Consider the following 26339-nt stretch of genomic DNA (forward strand, 5'->3'; position numbering starts at 1 on the left):
CGGTTAAGTCATCGACAGTGGCTACTAAGTGGGTGGTGGGTGGGTCGCGAATTTCTTCGTCGTCCGCATCCCAGTCCTGTCGGACATAGTTCGGACAGGATCCTCTTGATAAGGAGAAAGACCTTAATGAGTTCAGTATGTCACCAAAGGGCGAGTGCTGAAAAATATCCATGGAGGTAAATTCCATGATCGACGCCCAATCAGATTCGATAGGAACGGGCGCAGGCGGTTCGGAGTCTGTGGCCGGAGAAGGATCCGGCAGTTTAATGACACGGCTCTCGTGCAAGGTAAGGTCGATGTTCGGCTCGATCGCCGCTGAGGGTAAGGCCTCCGTGGCGGGGTCCATCCACCCGTCCGCGGAAGGCGCAACTGGCTCCAAATTGAGGGTCGGAGCGGCTGCCGGTGCGATCTCCTTAACACTGTCCGATGGGAGAGCTAAGTCATACTCATCGTGACCGCGTGGCGCATGAGGCAGAGGCTCGAATCCGTCGAAGATCAAATCTACACGGATATCGGCCGTGTAGTTTAAGCTTCCAAACCTGACCTGATGACCAGGGGCGTAACTTTCAATCTGCTCCAGATGGCCAAGCAAATTGGCCCGCAGTGCAAAGCCGCCGAACACGAAGATCTGTCCGGGGAGAAAAGTCTCACCCGGGACTACATCGCTATCGATGATAGTAGGAGCCATCAAGTCTAATGGCGACGATACAGAGGAACTCTCAATGAAAGCACCAATGTCAGTGTCAAAACCGGCGGATCTCGGGTAGGGGGTCCCGAACTGTGCGTCTAGGCCGGATGGTAACAGGAGGCAGGGGACACAATGTTTTACCCAGGTTCGGGCCCTCTTGATGGAGGTAAAACCCTACGTCCTGCTTGATTAATATTGATGATATGGGTAGTACAAGAGTAGATCTACCATGAGATCAGAGAGGCTAAACCCTAGAAGCTAGCCTATGGTATGATTGTATGTTGTAGTTGTTGTTGTCCAACGGACTAAAACCCTCCAGTTTATATAGACACCGGAGAGGGTTAGGGTTACACAAGGTCGGTTACAAAGGAGTAGATATCCATATCTGTATTGCCTAGCTTGCCTTCCACGCCAAGTAGAGTCTCATCCGGACACGAGACGAAGTCTTCAATCTTGTATCTTCATAGTCTAACAGTCCGGCCAATTGACATAGTCCGGCTGTCCGAAGACCCCCTAATCCAGGACTCCCACACTCACTTTTGCAACAACATCCTCATAGGTAGGACTTGTATCAAAAACCAATGGTTCCTCACCCGTGTCGGCATTGTTACTCAAGAATGCCTCCTTGTCCATGTAATGAACATTAACAAGTCTCTCCATCTAAAAATAACATGAATGCATTTAAGACTTCAATGAGAATTGGTGTTTATCCAAATACATCTCATTATATCCAAATCATATCAACACTAAATTATTGGTGATGTCCACAAAAGTATCACTAATTAACACACACTAAGCAAAGATAACCATAATCACTAACTAACCCTAACCCCCAATCTTTCTACTCAACAAGCATATATTCCTACTACACACCATGCATATCACTATATTATCAAAGTTAACCAAGCCATTCACACTAACATAAGGGAGAAAACAAGAACTAGGGTTCCACCAACATGTATAGAATGCAACCAAAATAACAAGATTTAACAAAAAATAATTTGATGATTTGGGGGAGATTACCAAGAGCAACAAAGTGATGGAAAGATCCACCTAAGGGATGCACCTTTTGGAGAGGATTTGAGGGGGAGCTTGAGGGGTGGGAGAGAGTGTGGGAGTTCCAAGTGTTCTTCAAGCTCGGGTTGTGGATTGGGGAATGTGTGTGGGGTGGGTCCCACACACTCTCCCGTGGGTTATCCACTTACCAGGGCCAGACGCCAGGGTCCTTGGCGTCTGGCCCCTTTGCCACGTCACCAGGTCAACGGGCAGTGCGGGCCAGGGGCCAGACGCCAGGGTTCCTGGCGTCTGGTTCGCAACCCAGACGCCAGGGATGTTGGCGTCTCCCAAAGAGGTCAAAATCGAATTATTTTTTTGAAATGAGGTCAAATCAGGATTTTGTTAGCCTTTTAGGTCATAACAGTAATTTGTCCCATAGTCGCAGCCTTTGCCGGTACTTGCGCCACCATGCCTGTTTGCATGGAACTCCCAACCCCATCAACGGTAGCACTCCTGTAGTACTACAGGTCCAGCTCGTCCTGTTTGATACTCTAACTCAGTTAGTGATTAGAGTTAGATTCTAACCCTGAACTAACCCTGAACTAACTCTAGTCAAAGATGTATTTGGATGACAGGGTTAGATGAAGCACGTATTCGGCTAGGCGCCTTCACAGGCGGTGCGAGAAGGAGAGAGGGAGAGGATGAGAAATTTCGAGAAAGTGGGGAGGGATCTGCTGAGAGGAGAGCGAGAGCAAAAAATATTTTTTTTAGTTGTTCCGAGAAGAACTAACCCGAATAAGCACCTCTTGAATGAGTTAGGTTTTTTAAATGGGTTAGATGTATCTAACCCAAACTAATCCTTCTATTTGAATATTTTAGAGTTAATTGAGTCCAAACTAACCCAAACCCCTGGATCCAAACAAGGCCATACTCCCTTTCCTCAATGCTAGCAGTACCCTCTACCCTCGTCCCTTTCCCATGTCGGCACGGCATGCATCCCGTCGACGCGCGCTAGCTGGATGGATACATCTTTGACTGGGCATATATATCTGGGAGAACTGTTTGCTGCTGCTGCTACTTGGCTTTCTTCAGGTTCTGTGCCCCGATCTAGCTAGCGCTTGTGCGCGCGTGGTCTCCTTCGTGTATGGATTGCGCCCATTGTTTCTTCCGTTCCATGCATGTGCGGCAGGAATGAGGCTGCTACTCTATTTGTTTAGGGAGAGCAGTCTTTGGTTGGCAGTTGGCGCGTGGAACTGCAACTGCAACGCACGCAGATCTTGGCTCAGGTTCAAGTCAATCTCTGGACGGGCTTCGTCTATAATTCATTCCATGTATGCATCTGGAGTTCTGGACCATGCATCATCTCCATAATCCTGCCTTGAATTAATATAAGTTTTTTTTTCTTGAGAAGATGAATTAACATAAGCAAGTGCACGCACTACGTACCCATTCGTGCCACTGCTAGTCGTAGCAGCCCATGAGGCGTTCGTCATCACCCCCAACCTAGCAGAGTACCAAAACCCCTAAAAAAAGTAGAGCACCAAAAAGGAAAATCATGTGAATGTTTTCTCTTTTTTTGTAGGATAGTGAAGAATTTTTTATATTCTGGACTAGAGAGGAAGAGCGCAAAAGGAGAATAAAAACGGGATACTGTAAGAAAAAAAAATATTTGAGTGGGCAAAACTCGATACTATAATTTTTTTTTTTTGAGAAACAACTCGATACTATAATTAAGACCATCTTAGCGACGACTGATTGGGCCATTGAGCATGTGGGCCTTTCAAATGTAGCTTGCTGCATGGGTCCTCATGTGTCGTCCAAGTGTTGCACTATTGTTTGGAATAGGCACACCCCAACCAAATCATAATAAAATCTTTACAGTTTAGTTTTTTTATGGAGGAGTATGTATCATAGTCTCATTTGCATATTATGGACACAATTTCAGGGCGAGCGTATATGGCTACTAATGTCTATGTAACTAGATATGAATGAATCCTACAAGAGTAGGAATTCATTCCTGCAAATCAAATAGCTCAAAAAGATATTTTCTGGTAGGAATCCTAACCACCGGAATTTCTACAATATTCATGTAAACCAAAGGAAGCCCTAGCAACTGATCAAAGGGAGTCAACTAAAAACCATATGTTTTCAGAGCGAGGGGGGGACATGGGTGTGGCCGATTGGTTTTCACTCTCAGTTTCAAAACTATTTAAACATGTTGACTGTGTATACAAAAAATGTTAATCTTATATTTAAATTTTTTTAATCATGTTTACAGAAAAAATGTTGACCATGTATTAAATAAATATTAAATTAGTATTTTAAAAATATTAAACATGTATTATAATTTTTTTTGACATATATGAAAAATCTAGAAGGAAAACAAAAACTAAAAAACGGATAAGAAAAAAAAGAAAACAGGAGAGAAAATGAATAAAATAGAAGAAAATAAAAATAGTCAAAACAAAGAAAGGAACGAGGAAACCCGATGAAAAAAGAAAGAAAAAACAAAAACAAGAAAACCGAGATAAAACAATGCAAAACCGGCTCTATTACCCTCAACTAGCTCGCTCCCTAGTAATATACATGGAGAGGAAGTTGGCCTAGTGGTTAGTGGAGTTGCAGCTCAGCCATAAGACCCGGGTTTGAATCCTGGTTTTGCCGGATTTTCTTGTTTCTTTCTTCTAAACATTCGCTAACAGGCTGGCCCAATAGCCACAACATGGAGACATTCTATTTACCAAGACGAGAGTTGCACTCGCGTAAGGCGAGATATGGTCGCCACGCTTGTTGGATTTCCCATATCGCTTTTGCACCCGCTCGAGGGCGGTTCACAGACCAACAAAAGGCACACACGGTCATCGTTCAAGGCATATACCTTTCTCTGCCTTTTCGCTAATATCAGGTGTAGTATCTGTTTTTATCTGTTTAGTATTTGATAGGTGGATTTACGGATTCATGAGATATTAATTTAGTTTTTTGTGGGGAAGAGTTCGTCTATGTAGCTCGATGCATGGACGGATCTGATGTGTCTTCCAAGTGTTGCACTTCTGCTTGGAATAGGCGCACCCTACCAAAACAAAAATAAAATGAAATATAATCTTGATCGCAATTCAGTTCAAATTTGTGTTCAAACCCCTTGCTGTCGGAGGTTCAGTCAAGTTGTGTTAAGATCGGTTAGACCGATGGAGCTAAATGTTAGAAGATTGATAAGAGGGGGAAATATTTTGACGCAAAATTTTGAACTTTGATGACCACCACGCTGCGTGTTCTTTTTCAAAAGTAACTTGAACATTGTCTCCAGACCTTACATGTCATCAATGGGGGAGATTTGTGTGAGATCTCACATTACGTGAGATCTATAAGATCGATTTTTTTGGAAAAATAATACATGGTCAAACATTCTTATTTTCTTTTAGAGACACATCAATGTTTTGTGTACAACCTCAAAAAGTTTCAGCTCCTACGTCAACTTACATTAAAAGAAACAAAAAAAAAAGAGAAAATTAGATGTGAATAATGTCAAAGTACTATTCACCCAAAACTACTACTCTCTCTGTAAACTAATATAAAAGCGTTTAGATCACTACTTTAGTATTCTAAACGCTCTTATATTAGTTTACGGAGGGAGTACTATTCATCAATGTTCTTTTTCAAATCTATAAATGTACATTGAGTTTTGAGCTGTTGTTTTGGAGTTGTAGACATACCTCATATGAATGTTGTCAAATAATTTTAGTTTTTTTAAATGTCTAAGTATGATTAGTTTTTTGGGGTCGATCTCACCTAAAAGTGAGATGTCATACAAGTATTCTCTGGTCCGGACATGCTTTTTCTCACAAATCGGAAGCAAAACTAGGGGGGAGGGGGCGGCTTTGCTGCCACACCTGTGTCTGGCCCACCAAAAAACCCTCCCGTGCCCGCGTGCTTTCCCGCCCAAAGCCAGCTGCCCGTATTCACGCCGCTCTAGAGTTGCTGCTCTGCATTGATGCCAGCCAGCGCGGACGGGACCGCTCGCTAGTGCCGGGATTGAAGCGACTCACTGGCCGAGGGTGCCGCTCGCACCGCTTCCCCGGCCTCCGTGCGGCTTCAATGTCGGAGAGACGTTTACTAGATGGAACAGGGGAACCAGTTCACGGACACGGATACAGGAAGCGGCCATCCAACGTTGCCTGCATACATTTCAAGCCGGTTTTTAATTAACCGGACATAATTCATGCAAGCGGATTACATCAATGTTTGGATAAAAAATAGGAAAAACCGCATGTACATAACATGCAAATAAGTCTAGTACGACAATAGTTCTAATTCAACGAGATTAACTGGCCGTTCAACAAGTTTTTTATGAACGGATCATGTCGTCTCACAGATACTGCTCTTCGGCTTTATCGAACAGTGTATGCGCGTAAATGTTCATCCTCTATTCTGTGGTACATCATGGCATCCATGGAGGCTATATAATGCGTAGACCAATATTGAGTGAATGATTCAATCAATACGTTGAGCAAGAAGAAGCAAAACTTACAATCTCCTCCTCTGCTGCGCGAAATGGCCACCTTGCCTCTAGCCGACCAACCGCGTCACAAAACTTGGTGACAGAGGTCTGGATGGCGTACCATCGATGCGACAACGACCTCACATTGAGTTGTTGGATGATGTACATGTCGTAGGTCGCAATGTGCTTTCGCGCGTGAAATGAATCATGCATGCACTGCCAGAAGATCACCCCTCTGCTCCTGCCTACGAAATCAGTGGATACGGCCAACCACGCATCGCACAACAACTTATCCATCATGGTCGAGTACCCCGCCATCCTTCGTACTCTAACATGGCATTAAAAAATAAGCTCAATCGCATTTGACCAAACACCTACCGCGCGTGGTGTCCGCCATGGACGGCGTCGACAGGGGGGCGGAGTGTACCTTCCTAAGGACGACTCCAGGGTGGATGACACCATCGTAAAAGGCGAGCTGGCGCATCAGTGCTGGGTGGACAATGCGTGTGTGCCGGCTGAAGAAGTACAACGACAACGTTGGAGAAGGAGGATGCGGATGCAAACAAGAGGGAGAAGGAGCGGAGCGGAACAAAATTTGATCGGGAGGGAGGTTTAGTGGGTCGGGAGTGTCAGAGTCTTACGTGGTTGCTGTTAGACTCCCACAAAGCTCCCTCCTCCCTCCCCCCCAAAAAAACTTTGCGGGGAAAAGTGCGCCCAAACCGCTCGGTGAACCGATACAGGCTGTGTTGGATGGCACAATTACATGCTCACCTTGTAATCAATATAGTATCCCCTCAAAAAAAGTTATCAATATAGGAAAATGAAAGCATGCTAAGAATTGTTTGAGTCTACATTTTTTAAACGCTCCTGAGTTTCTAGCACAAAATAAAGCTCGTGAGTGTAAAAGGAGAAACAGATCGGCAATCTAATATTCTAATTAAGGTCACCTTTTTTGAGAAACTCTAATTAAGGTCGTCTCTGTTTTTTCTTGAGAAACAGGTCATCTCTGCTCAGTGGAGAATTTGGGCCATGGGTCACGTGGGCCGTCACGTGGGCCATGGGTCACGTGGGTTCCCAGACGTCGGTTCACCTGACCGGCCCGCGTCGCTGGTTGGACGAGCAGTACGCGAGGCCTTTTGTTTTTCTTGCGGGAATATGCATCTTCGAGCAATCCCACACCGCCTTTGCAACTGAGCGGAGGCGGTTTGTAAAGCAATAAAATCAGGCGCAGGGTCACCGTCCAAAGCATACCTTTCTCGGCCTCTTGGCTAAGATAAAGTATAGTATATGTTTTTATCAGTTTAATATCTAATATGTGGATCTACGGATTCATGGGATATTAAGTTATTTTTTATGGGAAAGAATTTGTCTATGCAGCTCCCTACATGGACGGTTCTCATGTGTCGGCCTAGCGTTGCACTATTGCTTGGAACAGGTGCACCCCAATCAAAACAAAAGAAAATTAACCATAATTTTGACCTCTCATTTCATAATTTTAAACTTTGAAGCCAGCAACATTGCGTATTAGAACCTGGGAAGTAAGTCGCAATCTGTGGCTCCCTGGATAATTCAATTGCAAGTGTATTCATAATAAAAGGGTTGCTTTGATTCATTGGATTTCCATAGAGTTTGTGTAGGATTGTGATCTTATGGATTTTTCCTTGTGGTGGGTGTTTGATCTGCAGGAATCCAACTCTTATGAATTATTCTAATAGAACTTTCCCTAGTGTATCTCATAGGAAATTTTCCATGAGGTCCCTTTGAAAGAATCACGATTTTTCTATGTTGTCATAGAACACCCACTTGTGTTAGTTCCCATATATTTTTCCAATTCTACATGTTTCAAGTGAGCAGGGCATAGCAATCCTTTTATTTTTCCTATGCCTAGTTTTCCCGTTCTATAAATCAAAGGAGCAGTAAAGGTGTCAGAATTCCTAGAAATAGAAGCAAGCAACACCCAAAGCTTGAGGGTTTAGACCTGAATACCCAAAAGCTTAAGTGTTCACGCCAAGTTACCTAAAAAATAAAATGAATTATAGGCTACAGTCTCATTTGCACGGTCAGAATGACATGGCTACTGCAACGTTGCTTCAGAGGTCGGACACCGGAGTGAAGTACAAAAGAGAGATATCTGCACGCAGTCACGCCCTCCTCTCAAGCGTTAGCTCCTACCACTGCACAAGAGCGTCGTGTCATATCTGATTAGTATGGTCCGCGTTCTTTTTTTCTTTTTTGGTTTTGCTATCCGTCACGTACCTATTTTTACCGCACTTGCCGGAGCGGGTCATACATATTTCCTTGTGTGTTGTGCATGTGAATTTTTTGTGTGCTCATCTGAGTGCGCGCCTGCATGCACCGGCGTACTAGTTTTTGCATACGGCACCCGCGCAGGGCCGGCCCATGTAACATTTTCGTCTGTGATTTAAAATACAAAAAAAAACACTGCAATTGAATCGAACCAGCGAGCTCCTTCATCTAGGTAGGCTATACACCGCCCCACCAACCAGCGTGGATGTGCTAACATTTAACTTTTTCTTTCTTTTATTCGTTTTTTTTTCTTTTTCCTTTTTTCTTCTTCCTAGAGCGATGAATTGCTTGCAAATATGTGAACTTTTTTTTGAAATTGATGATTTTTTTTCAAAATTCATGAACTTTTTTGAATTTTGATGACTTTTTTTCAGTTTCAATGAACTCTTTTTAGAAAGTGTTGAACTTTTTGCAAAATCGATGAACTTTTTTCAAAAGCGTTGATTTTTAGTTTCAGAATTTATGAACTTCTTCAAAATTTTGGTGATTTTTTTTCAAATTCTATGAACATTTTCAGAATTGATGAAACTTTTTCCTTAGTTTTTTTTCCAAAATCCATGAACATTTTTTAATTGAAGATGCTTTTCGATTTTTTCCCCTTTTCCAGTTTTTTGTATTTCTTAAATAGTCAACGGTTCACCAGTCAATTGGTCAACCATGACTGATCAAAATGCACCTGAGCGAGGAAAACCGGTCAAGCGCGTCGAACCTCACACTCTACATGGGACAGCCCATGAGGAGGGGCGCGTGACCGCCGGTTCCCCAAGTGACGCTGAAGGCGCCACATAGGAGCTCCCCACCGGCGGAGCTACGACAAGGCTAGATGGGCCGTGGCCTGCCCATTACTAAGCGAAACAAATGTTTGTTATAAAGACCAACCCGCACTAACGCATTGATTCTCAAATTGGTAGGCACTGTTTCGGCTCTCTTGCTAGCCCAACTTTTTTGGTAGCTCTGCCACTGCATGTGTGTGTGTCCGTGTGCATGGGCATGCATCCGTGCGTACATCCTTTCATGCATGCTTCCGGGAAGGAGTGACAATATCATCAAGATGCGTTTTATTTTGCGCGTGTTGAGATAATTAATTTGTAACCTAAGCAATAGGTATAATATTGGCATATACTTACTCAAGTTATCTGCAATCAATATGCAAATCATACTATTGCGTGAAAATTGCACCCCCTATATATTTATTTTTATATTATAAAACAATAGTACAATTTTTGTACTAATTGTGTACAGTTTTTTGTGCCATCATTTGTTTTATATTTTTTTATTTATTTCTTCTTTAGAGTAATGCCAATGCACTTAATTTATTCTTCGTCACAAGTTATTATGGTTTTGTCTTTGCTTTGTAATTTTGTATTTGCCTTTGTTTTTTAGTTCTGATTCCTCATTTTTGTTTCGTTTGATTATTATTATTATTATTATTATTATTATTATTATTATTATTATTATTATTATTATTATTATTATTATTATTATGTGTGTGTGTGTGTGTGTGTTTGGTATTAGGTTTTTTTTTCTCAAGTTCAACCAATTTATTGTTCGTGTGTTCGCGCTTTGTGCATGTTCTTGTTTGCGTGTGTGTGCATTCATGCATGTTGTTGTGTGTCAGTGTGTGTACGCGCGAGCGTGGCATATGCATACATATGTATTGAGAGATGGAAGAAACGACCCCCTTAATATGAGATTAAATTCATGTATGACATCTGGAGAGCAGATTAGTTTTGGTTGTTGTTGTCATACTACCCGAAACACCTGATATAGCATGGTCATATACATGTAGTTCCATGCAATATGTGTGCAGATCGTAATGTCATTTGAAAATTGCACTACTATAATTTCCTTTTTAGATATTAAGTTCTTCGAAATCTACGGGCAAGTTTTCATAATAATTTATTTTAAGTTTTCTTTCTTAGATTTTTGCTCTCCTTTATGGTAATACCTAAATTCTTAATTCATTTGACCTTAGAAAATAATTTTTTTATAATATGAGTTTATTTACTAACAAGGGAAAATGTCTGAGATAAAAGTTTTTTTTATTTTATCATATGTTCTAATTTTATTTTTTCACTTTTTGTTGTTGCTTAGTCGATTTTGGCTGTTAGATTTTCTCGTATAAGATAATTACCTGCCATGCTTGCAAATTCTTTATAATAAAGTTGAAGCCCTAGAAAAAAAACTCTAAAAATTGGTGTCATCTTTTTTTGGGACAAACTTTCGATCTATTCATAATCAATCATGGTAGTGCAGTGAACATTAGTTGTTATTTTTTTACAATTAAATCCATGGACTACCTAGCGAGAGCTACAAACACTAAAGCAGACCGATGACACATCACCGTCATTGTCCCTCCCTCTCCGGAGCTAGGCAAACTCTGTTGTAGTAAATAATCAGAAAAGCATTATGCTAAGACCCAACAGGACCAGCACACTAGATTAGCAACCATCGTTGATGAAGAAAATCGTAGATCAGAAGGAGCAAACCTGAAAAGTCCCAAACAAATATGAATGAAAACTATATCCAAACAGATCCGCCGAATCGGAGCAGCGATTAAATCCCACGAGATCTGATGGAGACACACCTCCACACGCCCTCTGACAATGCTAGACACACCATTGGAACGTGAATCAAATATGGAAGACACTATTCCTATCGAGGGACATCATAGCCGACACACAACCTCCAACCATGACATTGAACCTATCAAGAACAATAGCGGTGTCAATAGCGGTGTCTAGCTTCCGCCGATCGAGGGCCGAGGTCCTTCGCACCTCCACAGCCCTAAGGCCATCAGAGATGGCACGGATCGAAGGCGGCGCCGACGACAGGAGGAGGAAACCTGATCAGCTGAGTTCTTGGGGCTGCATGAAAGTGATGTCATCTTACTCTCTCTCTCTCTCTCTCTATTTTTTTTGTAAAATTTAGATCCGTCTGGACCATAATCATCATTGTTTTTGCATGTGGGACCATAATCACCTTCCATCATGCCCTGATCATAATGATACGGGAAATAAAAGCATGCGAAGTATTTTTTTAGCCTATATATTTCTTTTAGCGGTTTTATTAGTCTACATCTTGAGAAGAATAAGCCCGTGAATTCTTTTTACCATAAAAATTAAAGCTCGTGAGTCTAAAAAGGAGATGTAGTTTTTTTTGTAAAACAGATCGGTAATCCTTTTTTTAGATCCGTAATCTTTTTTTTAGAAAGAGATCGGTAATCTAAATTAAGGTCACCTCTGTGATGATAAAATGGGCCATGGGTCATGTGGGCCGTGACGTCCTGCTTGGGCTCCAAACACCAAATCAGTCAGGTTCACCTGCCTGACCCGCGTAGCTGGTTGGACCACGAGCGGTAGGCGAACAATATATGCTTTCGTTTGGGCTTCTGCTTTTCTTGCGAGAATACAAGGGTGTTTGTTTTCAGTGACTTATTGGTTTAGGAATTAAAAAATGTTTTTATAAGTCCCATCTAAACCAAATAAGAGGGATTTATAGGGACTTAAAGTGGGCATTTGTGACTTATGAAATAAGACTCTCAAGAAGGGACTTATAGTTGTAATATAGTCTTTTAGTCCATGTTAATTTCCAGGAACCAAACAGGTAGGAACTTTTTAGGGTCTTGGGTTGGGACTAAAAAAAATCCTAGGACTTATGAACCAAACGGGGCCTACGTCTCTTCGACTTATCTGAATAATCAATTCTAAAAAAAACTTATTCGAATAATCCCACATCGCTACATGGACGGTTCTCATGTGTCGGCCGAGCGTTGCACCATTGCTTGCCACAGGCGCACCCCAACCAAAACAATATAAAATGAAAGTATAGATTATAATCTCGACCTTGGTTCGGCCCACATCTCTATCTGTAGCGCTTGCGTTCATTTGTTACATGTAGGTGTTACAGTAGAATATTGATTAGGAGTCCCTAAAAAAGTTACACAAATTGTAGGCCGCATCACAGTCTTATTTGCACTGTCCAGACCGACATGGCTACTGCAGCATTGCTTCAGGGTTCAGAGACCAGCGTGAAGTACCCGTGTAGAAGAGGGACATGTCCTCGCAGTTAGTCACGCCCCCCCTCTAAAGCACGCTAGCTCCTTCCATTGCACCGGAGCTCCGTGTCATATGCGATTGTACTCCCTTCGTTTCGAATTACTTGTCGCAGGTATGAATATATCTAGATGTATTTTAGTTCTAGATATATTCATTTCTGTGACGAGTAATTTGAAAAGCGATGAGTAATTTGAAATCGGAGGGAGTAGTTTGGAGCGAGACGCCCGATCGATCAGTCCTGCCAGCTCGCTTGCTTTGCTGCACCCGGCCGCAACCTCTGCCGGCCGGCACCCGTGCCTCCACGCATGGATGATGGAGCTCCCATCAGCGCCACTAGTTCTTCAGCTCGCCATTTTTTTATTACTACAACACTTCCGTTCCGTTTCGGCTCCCGCATGTCGGCTCCGCGTCGCGTCCACCCACGCTAGCTGGACTTGCTCCGATTTTCTTCGTTTTCATCCAGCGTGCATCGATGTTTGAGTGGGAATGTATTTTTTTTTTTTGCGAGTGACTTTGACTGGGAATGTAAGATGACGGATGGATTTTTTCACAACGCAGACAAAAAAGGACCGGAGGGAGTATCTGCTACAGTGCTACTGGATAGAAGGTTCTCATTCGGGCTTTGTTTGGATCTTTAGGCTGCATTTCTTCCACGTGCCATAAGCCCATAACGGATTGAGTCGCTCCATGCTTACCAAGAACACGAGTTTTGGCACGCGAACCCGTCGGATTTAATTGAGTTTTGGACTCTCAGTTTACCGTTTCACGAAAATAAAATACCAAGAAACAAAGTATGGACCGTGGTCTCATTTGCACAGCAGTTCGACCGACGACATGGTTGAAAAAAAGGTTGAGACAAATGGAGCTGCCGTTCAGATAGAGCAGAGATAGGCCCAAGCGTACGTGTTGGTTCAGTGTAAAAGAGACAAAAAGGTTGGATGCAACACGAAATTTGTACTGTATTCATCAGCACGAACGTGCAGCTCTGTCGTCAAATGACCAGCTCATTAGATGACGACTGGCCAGGGAGATTCAGTGACAATGCACAACGGCTGCAGCGGTGCAGTCAGCTGTTCAGACCGGAGTGAGTCAAGTGCAGACGAGAGACCTCTCCTCGCAGTCGTGCTCACACTACCCCATTTCGCCTCGTTTCCTCGGCCCGTGTCCACCGCACGTTTGAGAAAGAGCTCATTATCCTACGGCCGCAACCTAGTGTGGAGCGAGGCGCTCGAATCCAGCTTGCTTTCCATGTCGATCCGGGAGGCCGCAACCGCATGCAATCTGCGGAGGAAGATGGCCTGCTCCGGTTTTTTCTTCGTTCCGGTGCATCGATCTTTGACTGGGCATATTATAAGATGATGATGCATGGATGGATTCATCTGGGGCGTGTTGGGTTAGCGCGCACTATAGTACCCGCATTGCATACACTTCTCCACCCAATCTGGCTATGCAAATGCAGCCTCAAATGCACCATCTGCATGGTGTTTGGTTGTCTGCATGTTAGTGGACAAACTCAAAGCATGATGTTTGGTTCTATGCAACGCCTGGTGTATGGTAACCTTTTTGGCTAGTTGGTGAGGTTACCACCACACTTCGGCAGCACACATCATAAGCACAACAGAGTATAAACAGACAACAGAGTATAAACAAAGCATGAACTAGTATAATTCAGATATAAGCAGTACCACACTTCATAACAGTTCAACTCATAAACCATAAACTAGCATAATTCAGATAGTACGATGGAAAGAGGTGGCCCGGCCCTACTCCTTGGCGGCGAAGGCTTCATCGTGCTTCCCGCACTTGTTGATGACCTTAATGTCATCCTCGTCGAAGATGATGACCTCGAGGGTGTCGGGAGTGAGGAGCTTGAACGTCACCATGTAGCCGATCTTAATGTGATGAACGACTGCGTAGGTGGCCCAACCCTGATACAGGGTCACCCTGTTGTTCATCAGCTTGACCGTCACCTTCCAGGAGCAGCCGGTGTTGTTCCTGAGCTTGAACTTCGTCGGCACCACGAAGAAGTGCTTTGTGAAGTCCAGGGGCATGGGGATGCACTCAAGTTTCAGTGCAAGGATGACCTTGCAGAAGTGAGTTGGGCCATCCTCCTGATGGTAATGGCCATAGTTACGGCGCTTGTTGCTGGGGGGCTCCTCCATGCCCTCGTCGTCGCCACCCTCAGGCGTCTTCGGGTCTTCCTCGGCGGTGGGCGGCAGCACAACCTCGTTGGGCATTGGGTGAAGGGGTTGCTTGCCCTTGTTGTCAATGGCTGGGAGCACCTCCGTGCCCATCTCATTGCTCTCCTTGATCTGCACACAGTTCATGGAGTCAAGCACATCATAGAGTTCATGGCTAATTGAAGAGCATGTAGTTAAAACAGCATGACTGTCACTCTTCTCCTCCTCTCCATCCCCCCTATATTTACTCACCCTGCCCACCACTACTTACCCACCCCCTCTCTTCTCTCATTGTCAACCTTCCTCCTCCCCATCGCCATGAGCTCTAGCTCCAGCTCCAACGCCAACCCCTTCCCTTGGGGTATTGGCTGGATGGCCTTTTTTCTCGGGTGGTCGGCTGGTGATCGCACCAAGTTCGAGAACACCATGGAGGTGTGCTCGAATTTCGACTCCATGCCGGACATGCAGAACGAATCAAATACAATGCTCATGAAGGCCACTAAAGAAGAGGTGAAGACGCTGATTCCTGACCCAGCGAAGGGCGTGATGGCAGTTGACATCATTCGTTGGGCCATGAATCAGGCCGTCTCTGACGACGCTAAACGGAGGAAGAAGTGGTGCAAGTACAAGACCTACTGGGCTCCTAATGACTGTCGTGCCGCAGTGTACTGGCAAACGGCTATCGCGCCGCCGGCGGTCATCGCTGGGGAGCCTAAGGAGGAGGAGGAAGAAGAAGCGGTGCACATGCCAGCGAGGGCGCCGGAGCCAGGCCGTCGTACCTGGAAGATCGACCTCGACTCCGCCGAGGACGAGGAAGACGACCCGCCGGCCCGCACGGCGAAGAAGAAGAAGATGAAGGCCAGTGGCTCGACCAGCCGCTCCACACGTCGGTGACCGCCGCCGCGGTCGGCCGGTTTCCGTTGTGTACCCCCAATCCCCCAATCCCCCTTCTGCATTCCGATCTTGCATGTATGAACTCGTTTGAACTGCTATGAATTAGTATGAACTACCCCTATGCTTATCTACCTCTATTCCTCATTCCCCTCCGTCATGGATCGAATCTATCGTCGTGGATTGAATCTAGCGTGCGTGCATGTCGAAGAGAGAGAAGTGCTTACCGCCATTGATGGAGTCCGGTGGTCTTCTTCCTCTGCTCTGATCCGCCGCCGCCGGTGATGGAGTCCAGTGGTCTTCTTCCTCTGCTCTGATCCGCTGCCGCCGGTTAGAGTTGGGAGGGTGGGGAAGAGTGGGGAGAGGGAGCGGTGAGGGGCGGTGAGGATAATAACTGACGTCGCTTCGGGAAGCAACGCGGCTTCTCAAGCGTGGCCGTACGCGTGCAGCCGCCGCTGCTCACGTGCACCGCTCGGGCCTGGCTCTGAAGAAACTGTCGATTCGTGCGTTCCCAATGAGTCAGGCTCAGAGATGTTTTAAGAAACGTGCGATGTGGGCCCAATAGTGTATGCGGGCAACCAAACAGGCTGATCACTTCCCGCACAGGCCTGATCGAGGCCTATGCAGGCAACCAAACACGCCCTGCTACTTCTAGCCAGTAGTTTTAGTAGGGCTTTTGTTTGGATCTTTGCAATAGTACCGTGCTTGGAAAGATCAGTCCTTTGGCACGTGAACCTACAAAGCTCGCGGCAGATCCAATTGATCTTACTTTGTCGGCGAGAAAAGAATATAGTACTCTGCACAAAAAGTACGATTCCCATCCCACATCAGTAGCAAACCCATGAAACGAAGCGGCAAAATTGACAAATTTGATCTATGAATGAAATCAAATCACAGAATGAACTGCCCGTGAAACTATTTCACGTGGCTGATCTTTTTGTGTGACGCCCGATACAAAGGCGCCACACTACACTGTGCAACGCCTCACAGATAGGCGCTACACGCCTGGCCAGTGTCGCACCTGTGTGATCTGAAAATTACTAAGTCAATGTCACTACTAGGGAAAAGCCTAGCAGCAGCGCGGGTTTTGGGCCTATTAGTAGCGCGGGGACCGGTGCTACTAATAAGGCGCTACAGCTAACGTATAGCAGTAGCGCCTGTTGTCCCACGCTACTGCTATACTGTAGCGCTCTTTAGAAAAGGACGCTCCTGATATTATCTGCAGCGCTGTTTACTGGGAAGCGCTACTGGTAAGGCGGCACTACTGCTAAATTTTCCCCCTCGCTACTACTAGTTTTATTAGTTTTTTCCCTGCATATTTGTTTTGTATTTGAATAGGCTTTATACAATAATCTTTAGCATATCATACACATACAAATGTATCATAGCATATATATATACAATTAGTCTCATCATCATAATCATCATCCAACACAAAGTGGTCTCTCGTCATCATCTCAAAAATAGCGATACAAGTCTCGATTACTTGCAAATACATCGTCATCCATCTAAACAATGATATACGCGAGAAGAGCTATCACTTTGAGTACATGAGTTCGTATCCCTCTCTCGCATTAGCGTGAACCTAAACTAACTACTGCCTGTCACTCGGAAACCTGAAACCGGTACACCTGGGCCTGACACTTCGACCACTTGTCTTATATATACTCCTGGCGTAGCACTTCTTCGCCATATATGATCTATGCACCTGCATCGTCACATGAGTCGATGATATGCAATATATATAGTTGAGCAACAGAAGGAGACAGACTTGGCAAAAATAGAAACAACATATCATAAGCATAAATAACAAAGTTCATCGTACCCCAAAATGCCCTAACTAGAGTGATTTTCGCTAGTCGAGGAGGAGGACGGTTTAACTACATCACAAATAAAGTTTCACCGTGCATAACTCAAAGTTTTTTCATACAGAAAGTATGGACTAAACGGACACATTGTCATATATCGACAATCACCCCAACATGTCGTTCCATCCATCCAAGTCAGGGAGACAGTCCTTGAGCTTAGTGAAAGGCTTCATGTCGAGACGTTGAGAAGCTATCCATGTTCGGACGTCTTCCCGCGACATTTGTCCTTCTCCGTAGAACATCCCTGTTTTTCCGACGACCTCCTTCATGATGATTTGGGCAAGTTCGCGCTGGATGTTATAGAACTCAGCTCGAAGTCGATGATCCTCGATATCTCCTATGTCCTTTGCCCATTGCAGAATATGGGCATCGCCGGATCTAGGTGACATGCGAAGGTTCTGGTGATCCCGTCTGTACTCCAGCATGTGGTGTAGGACATAGAATCCATCATTAAGAGAATCGTTCGGTTGCTGGATGCAGCAGAAGTCGGTCTTATGGCCGAAGGCGGCCCTGCTGCCCCTTGTCTTCTTGTCACTGACCTCTCCACCCCTTACTTGGTAGTAAAACATAGCACTGTCGAGAACATCCTTGATGTGGGTGTAATCCTTTTTGTGAATGTTCTTCGACGAGTCCAAGTAAAGAGCGTGGGAGAATCTGAAGGAAATATGCCCTAGAGGCAATAATAAAGTTATTATTTATTTCCTTGTAATCATGATAAATGTTTATTATTCATGCTAGAATTGTATTAACCGGAAATATAATACATGTGTGAATACATAGACAAACAAAGTGTCACTAGTATGCCTCTACTTGACTAGCTCGTTAATCAAAGATGGTTGTGTTTCCTAACCATGAACAATGAGTTGTTATTTGATTAACGAGGTCACATCATTAGTTGAATGATCTGATTGACATGACCCATTCCATTAGCTTAGCACCTGATCGTTTAGTATGTTGCTACTGCTTTTCTTCATGACTTATACATGTTCCTATGACTATGAGATTATGCAACTCCCGTTTGCCGGAGGAACACTTTGGGTGCTACCAAACGTCACAACGTAACTGGGTGATTATAAAGGAGCATTACAGGTGTCTCCAAAGGTAGATGTTGGGTTGGCGTATTTCGAGATTAGGATTTGTCACTCCGATTGTCGGAGAGGTATCTCTGGGCCCTCTCGGTAATACACATCACATAAGCCTTGCAAGCATTACAACTAATATGTTAGTTGTGAGATGATGTATTACGGAACGAGTAAAGAGACTTGCCGGTAACGAGATTGAACTAGGTATTGGATACCGACGATCGAATCTTGGGCAAGTAACATACCGATGACAAAGGGAACAACGTATGTTGTTATGCGGTCTGACCGATAAAGATCTTCGTAGAATATGTAGGAGCCAATATGGGCATCCAGGTCCCGCTATTGGTTATTGACCGGAGACGTGTCTCGGTCATGTCTACATTGTTCTCGAACCCGTAGGGTCCGCACGCTTAAGGTTACGATGACAGTTATATTATGAGTTTATGCATTTTGATGTACCGAAGGTTGTTCGGAGTCCCGGATGTGATCACGGACATGACGAGGAGTCTCGAAATGGTCGAGACGTAAAGATTTATATATTGGAAGCCTATGTTTGGACATCGGAAGTGTTCCGGGTGAAATCGGGATTTTACCGGAGTACCGGGAGGGTTACCGGAACCCCCCGGGAGCCATATGGGCCTTCATGGGCCCTAGTGGAAAGGTGAAAGGGCTGCCCACAAGGGCTGCACGCCTCCCCCCTTCCCCTAGTCCTATTAGGACTAGGAGAGGTGGCCGGCCACCCTTCCCCCTCTTTCCCACTTGAGGAATCCTAGTTGGAATAGGATTGGAGGGGAGTCCTACTCCCGGAAGGAGTAGGACTCCTCCTGCGCCTCTCTCTCTTGGCCGGCGCCCCCTCCCCCCTTGGCTCCTTTATATACTGAGGTAGAGACACCCCAAAGACACACAAGTTGATCCACGTGATCTATTCCTTAGCCGTGTGCGGTGCCCCCTGCCACCATATACCTCGATAATACTGTAGCGGAGTTTAGGCGAAGCCCTGCTGCTGTAGTACATCAAGATCGTCACCACGCCGTCGTGCTGACGGAACTCCTCCCCGACACTTTGCTGGATCGGAGTCCGGTGATCGTCATCAAGCTGAACGTGTGCTCGAACTCGGAGGTGCCATAGTTTCGGTGCTTGATCGGTTGGATTGTGAAGACGTACGACTACTTCCTCTACGTCGTGTCATCGCTTCCACAGTCAGTCTGCGTTGGGTACGTAGACAACACTCTCCCCCTCGTTGCTATGCGTCACATAATCTTGCGTGAGCATAGGAAATTTTTTGAAATTACTACGAATCCCAACAGAATCGGGGGTAGAGGATGATGAGGACGGCGCGCCCGCCGCTGCGCAAAATAAGTACACCTCAAATTAATTAGCCTCCACCGTGCAAATGAATGATTGAAATCGAAGGAAGGATAGCAGCGCGGATGACTTACACGGGATGATAAGGCATGAGAATCTCCTCCTTGTCCTTATTGGCGAGCATGAAATTGACGATGTAATCCCTCGCGTATTCACGGTGCTTTGCGCAGACTCCCAAAAATCCCTCGTGCATGTAGTACGGGTCAGCGACACAGATATTAGATATCTGCACAACCCCGATGATGTAGTTCATGTGCAGGGCATAAAGGCAGACAAACGTAAAATCCAGCTTCTTCACGTGAAACATGTCGAATATGTAATCGAATCGGAGGAAGAACTAATCAGCAGGGAAGTTGTCGACGTACGACATTTGCCGCGGAACGTTAACCACGTAGAGTGGGTATCCTGGATCTTTCAAGGCGATGAGGCCTTTCTCTACCCGCAGCACATCATCATGAAGTCTCCTTAGATCTCCGAATCTAGCCCGTAGCGCTGTTGCAGGTAGGATTGGTTGACCGGGGATATGCCATTTATCCGCATCGGGGATATCTATACGGTCCTGAAGCCGAGGCTGCTGAGGCGGCTGGATCATAGAATCAATTTTTTTGCCTTGCCTCGCTCTCTTCCTAGACTTCTTTACTACCGGAAGTGTTAGGGAACGTAGTAATTTCAAAATTTTCCTACGCACACGCAAGATCATGGTGATGCATAGCAACGAGAGGGGAGAGTGTGATCTATGTACCCTCGTAGACCGACAGCGGAAGCGTTATGACAACGCGGTTGATGTAGTCGTACGTCTTCACGGCCCGATCAATCAAGCACCGAAACTACGGCGCCTCCGAGTTTTAGCACACGTTCAGCTCGATGACGATCCCCGGACTCCGATCCAGAAAAGTGTCGGGGAAGAGTTCCGTCAGCACGACGGCGTGGTGACAATCTTGATGTTCTACCATCGCAGGGCTTCCCCTAAGCACCGCTACAATATTACCGAGGAGTATGGTGGAAGGGGGCACCGCACACGGCTAAGAAAACGATCACGTGGATCAACTTGTGTGTCTAGGGGTGCCCCCTCCCCATGTATATAAAGGAGCAAGGGGAGGAGGCCGGTCGGCCCTATGGCGCGCCAAGGAGGAGTCCTCCTCCTAGTAGGAGTAGGACTCCCCTCTTTCCTACTCCTACTAGGAGGGGGAAAGGAAGGGGGAGAGGGAGAAGGAAAGGGGGGCGCCGCCCCCCTCTCCTAGTCCAATTCGGACCAGAGGGGGAGGGGCGCGCGGCCCACCCTGGTCGCCCCTCTCTCTCCACTAAGGCCCATAAGGCCCATTACTTCTCCCGAGGGGGTTCCGGTAACCCTCCGGCACTCCGGTTTTCTCCGAAATCACCCGGAACACTTCCGGTGTCCGAATATAGTCGTCCAATATATCAATCTTTATGTCTCGACCATTTCGAGACTCCTCGTCATGTCCGTGATCACATCCGGGACTCCGAACTAACTTCGGTACATCAAAACTCATAAACTCATAATATAACTGTCATCGAAACCTTAAGCGTGCGGACCCTACGGGTTCGAGAACAATGTAGACATGACCGAGACATGTCTCCGGTCAATAACCAATAGCGGAACCTGGATGCTCATATTGGTCCCCACATATTCTACGAAGATCTTTATCGGTCAGACCGCATAACAACATACGTTGTTCCCTTTGTCATCGGTATGTTACTTGCCCGAGATTCGATCGTCGGTATCTTAATACCTAGTCGAATCTCGTTACCGGCAAGTCTCTTTACTCGTTCCGTAATACATCATCTCACAACTAACTCATTAGTTGCAATGCTTGCAAGGCTTATGTGATGTGCATTACCGAGAGGGCCCAGAGATACCTCTCCGACAATCGGAGTAACAAATCCTAATCTCGAAATACGGCAACCCAACATTTACCTTTGGAGACACCTGTAGAGCTCATTTATAATCACCCAGTTACGTTGTGACGTTTGGTAGCACACAAAGTGTTCCTCCGGCAAACGGGAGTTGCATAATCTCATAGTCATAGGAACATGTATAAGTCATGAAGAAAGCAATAGCAACACACTAAACAATCGGGTGCTAAGCTAATGGAATGGGTCATGTCAATCACATCATTCTCCTAATAATGTGATCTCGTTAATCAAATGACAACACATGTCTATGGTTAGGAAACATAACCATCTTTGATTAACGAGCTAGTCAAGTAGAGGCATACTAGTGACGTTTAGTTTGTCTATGTATTCACACAAGTATTATGTTTCCGGATAACAATTCTAGCATGAATAATAAACATTTATCATGATATAAGGAAATAAAAATAATAACATTATTATTGCCTCTAGGGCATATTTCCTTCAGGAAGGTCGTCCATAATACGTTGAGACGGCAATTCAGGCATCGACTCATGACGCTCAAACCCTGAGGAGGCGCCAGTATAGACATGCTGTTCAGCGCCATCGTCGTCCTCATCCTCATCCATGGCGACGTCATCAGCGACTAATGGAGCCTCCTCCTTACCCCGTCGGCTATCACCCAACCCGACACCAGACGCTAATTGGGTAGGTGGGGTGTTGATGTTCATACCTTGCTGAGGCTGCGTGCTCGTGGGTGTGCTCCCGGCCGCCTCCCGACGAAGCAGACTCTTTGGCCACAACAGGACCCACCCATTGCAACAATCACCAAGCCGCCGCAGTGTCTCGTCGTCATCCCCCGCTAGTATTGGAGGAGGCAAATTCTCGTGGCCCAGTTCGACACTGGCCACGGAAACCTTGAAGACGTTCGGGGGGTCGGCCGGCTGTGGAACAATGGTTCCTTTGGCTTCATTATCATCGCCTTCCCCACGTCCACCTTCTGGTCGCCGATGGTGTACAATATGGTGCACGGGGTTTCGTCTTCCTGCAAAGAAAATTCTGTGACGTGAGACATCCGAAAGGCAACGAAAACGGGAGATTATACATTTATATTGAAGGGGCCCGGTGTGACAGATACCGTGAGGGCGTCGAGCTCAGCCAAAGACGAAGCACCACCGAGCACGTCCGGTGCGGGAGCAGGTGCTGGTGCAACGCTAGTCAAGCTGCTCCCCAAGAAGTCGGCAAGGGGAAAGTCCTCTGCGTTTTTTTCTGGATTTTGCCTTGTCCAAGTGATGACGCCCGTCACCAAGGAAGTAGACAAATCTGCAACCACCTGTTTTGCGGCAGCTACCGCTGTTGCGACTGTCTGAGATGATTTCTTCTCAACCGCAATCTCAACCTTCTTGTCGATGTTTTCTTCAGTTAACCTTCGTCTTTCCTTTCTCTCCTCCGTGGTCTCACGGTAGTACTTCTTCCACGTGGCGCCGTCTCCGACACCGTGCACGCGTCCATACGGCGGTCGAGTATCCACCGGTTGTCGTTTCAATATGTTCAATGCCCGGTTGAATGGAGTGTCCCACTTGGGCCTCGCCAATGCCTCAGACGGCGAGTCGCTTTCGGCCGCAATCCGGTGCTGCTCTCTCTGCAAAAGGCACAAGGATCGTTTACAAATATGACTAACGTGTGCAGTCGAATTGATCAGAAACTAAAATTACCAGCAGTCTCATGAACTCTGTAATGACCGGTGTTGTCTCGTAAACCTTCACTGGGTCCCAACGGTGCCGGGCCCTGAGGACGTCACGCTCCTGCGGGATGGTGAAATCCGCCAAGGGGTCTGGGATGCCAAGACTCGCGGCTTCCGCGTCCTCCTTGGCCCATTTGGACCTCTTTCCGCCGTAACCACGACTTCCGAGGTGGTGGCTCCCAATGTTCCTCTCTTGAAGCCCCTTCATATACTGAGACTTTTTTTGGCAGCTTTGGCCTCGCAAGCCTCCTTGAATATTTGAAACTGCTCTTCCGTGATTGTCGGATTATTCTTTACAATCTCAGAGTAGGGTTCCTTCTTGTCGATGATCTTTGCTTTCACTCGATTTTTCCAGGCGGCCAACGCGTTGCTAAACTTGGTCATGGCGTGTTTGTTTATCTTCTTCATTGCCAGGTCCTCATCTGGATCTTCATAATCCTTCTCATTTCGGCCCGGGAACAAGAATATCTGGTGAAACTTCTTTAGGAGGGAGCTCCTCATATTTTCTATCTTCGGTAGTTTCTCATCGTTGATGGTGGCGGTTGTCCGTACGATGCAGCCTATTTGATTGCCGTAGCATCGACGCGCTTCCTCGGGCGCCTTTGGCTCAAAATTGCCGTCGTCCACCTCCGTGACCACCAGTCTAGTAGTCTTGAGTTTGTTAGGAAGTCGTTGCCTATTTGCTTTCGGTTCTACACCGGCTCCGCTCCCCGAGGCAGCGCCGGTCTCAGTCTCAGCGCCGGTCTCGATGCCGGTCTGAGTCTCAGCGCCGTCTCAGTCTCAACACCGGTCTGCGTGTCGGTCTCAATCCCCGATGCCACCGGTTGATCGTCGGCAAGGCTAAAAAATTCGTCTGCCGCCCGGTAGACGTCGTCGCAATCACCAGAACCCTGTCCTTCATCGTTGCTAGCCATGTTTCCTACGATTAAATCTAGTAAATTAATTCTAGACCTAATAAAATGAATAATGACATACAAAAGGCCTATGTTTTGCAGGAACGTTGACTCCTTCCTGGTGCGGCAAATCCCGGGCACTCGATATGTCCTAGTTTGTAGCACAAGTCATGCCGAAATTTACGGAAAATTTCGGTATGACCTTTGCTAAAAAGTGGACAAATCAAGAACCTGAAATTTGCCAGAACGGAAATGAATCAACATTCCGGTAAAACATAGGCCACTCAGCTTCATTCCCTGGAAACAACAAAAGGCCACTTGGGCACAATCGAAACATGGGCAAACACAATTGAGGAATTTGCATATATCCTGACCACTTCAAATTTGCATGTCCTATAGAGTCTGACACTTCAAGAAAATCTACACAAATCATACATGCTCTCTCAAACTCAATTCAAAAACCAAATATAGATTATATTTAGTTAACTACTGAACTAAACTTTACTCTAAACTAAACCTTACTGCCCTAATTAACATCTAGTTAAAGAAACTCAATTTAAAAACTAAACCCTACTGAACTAATTAACATCTACATTATCTACTACTTAACATCGTCTATTATTACCCTAACTAAAAAACATCAACATTATCTACTACTTAACATTAACGTCTATTAACTAAAAAGGATGGGTTGGGGGGCTTACAGAGAGGGGAGAGACGGTGGCGGGGAGGTGCTTGGCGACGGAGGTAGGGGCGGGGTGGGCGGGCTCAGGATCGGGACGCGGCAGTCTTGGCGGGCTCGGGGGCGGTAAGGTCGAGGGAGGCGACGGTGAGGTCGAGGGCGGCCCGAGAGGCGGTGGCGGTGAGGCTGGGCGACCTCGGGCGGCGGCCGTGAGGATGAGCGCGGCGTCGACGCCGGCAGGAGATGGCGGCGAAGTGGGGGCGACGGCGAAGTGGGGGAGACGTTGGCGAAGAGAGGGATCGATTTGGGGGAGAAGTGGTGGCCGGGGGGAAACCGTTTTTTCTTAAGTCAAAAGTAATGGTAGCACGTTACAGAAAACGCGCTATAGCTAAGGTAGCTATAGCGCGTTTCAGAGAGCGCGCTACTGCTACGTCTTCATCATTTTTTCCCTTTTTCATTTATTTTTCTTTACATTTTATATTTTTCCTTTCTCCTTTTTCTGTTTCTTTCATTTTCATTTACTTCTCTATTCGTTTTTCATCTCATTTTCTTTTCGTTAGCAATAGCGATTTATACATAAACGCGCTGCTATAAGTTTATTAGCGGTATCGCGGTTTTTGAAAGATCGCTACTACTATGTGTAGCCCATCGGCTAAGTGATTGGAATTTTAGTAGTAGCGAGTTTTCGGTGAGACGCGCTACTGCTATCTAGCAGTAGCGTGCTCTTTTAACAAGCGCTACTGCTAAAGTTCTGTGTATAACATTTTCCCTAGTAGTGTGTGCAGCGCCTGAGAGCTAGACGTCACACTATACAGTGTAGCGCCTAGCTTCTAGGCGTTGCACTAGTGGTTGCTTCATTTTGTAATGCAACCACTAGTGCAACGCCTGAGAGCTAGGCGCCACACTATATAGTGCAGCGCCTAGCTCTTAGGCTCTGCACAATGACTTAGCAATTTTTAGGCAGTCTGCAACGCTGGCCAGTCGTGTAGCGCCTATCTGTGAGGCGTTGCACAGTGTAGTGTGGCGCCTTTGTATCGGGCGTCACACAAAAAGATCAGCCACGTGAAATAGTTTCACGGGCAGTTCATTCTGTGATTTAATTTTGTCCACAGGTCAAATTTGCCGAAGGAAGCATGATGGCCTCGCTAGCTACTACCAAAAGAGAAAGAATGAAGAGTTTGTTAATTGATCTGCATGAGAAGAAGTGCTCTCATTTGC

The 26339-nt window shown here is 45.8% G+C and overlaps 2 non-coding genes across 2 annotated transcripts; both read left to right on the top strand.

Annotated features, from left to right (window-relative positions):
* Positions 1–4558: 4558 nt before the first annotated feature.
* Positions 4559–4758, top strand: LOC125526235. The gene has a single exon (XR_007291644.1). It is a non-coding gene; the product is annotated as a U2 spliceosomal RNA (small nuclear RNA).
* A 2668-nt stretch (positions 4759–7426) lies between these two features.
* Positions 7427–7625, top strand: LOC125526233. Its single transcript, XR_007291642.1, has one exon. It is a non-coding gene; the product is annotated as a U2 spliceosomal RNA (small nuclear RNA).
* The last annotated feature ends 18714 nt before the right edge of the window (positions 7626–26339 follow it).

The sequence above is a fragment of the Triticum urartu genome, chromosome 7 (genome assembly GCF_003073215.2).
Source record: "Triticum urartu cultivar G1812 chromosome 7, Tu2.1, whole genome shotgun sequence".
Classification (NCBI taxonomy): domain Eukaryota; kingdom Viridiplantae; phylum Streptophyta; class Magnoliopsida; order Poales; family Poaceae; genus Triticum; species Triticum urartu.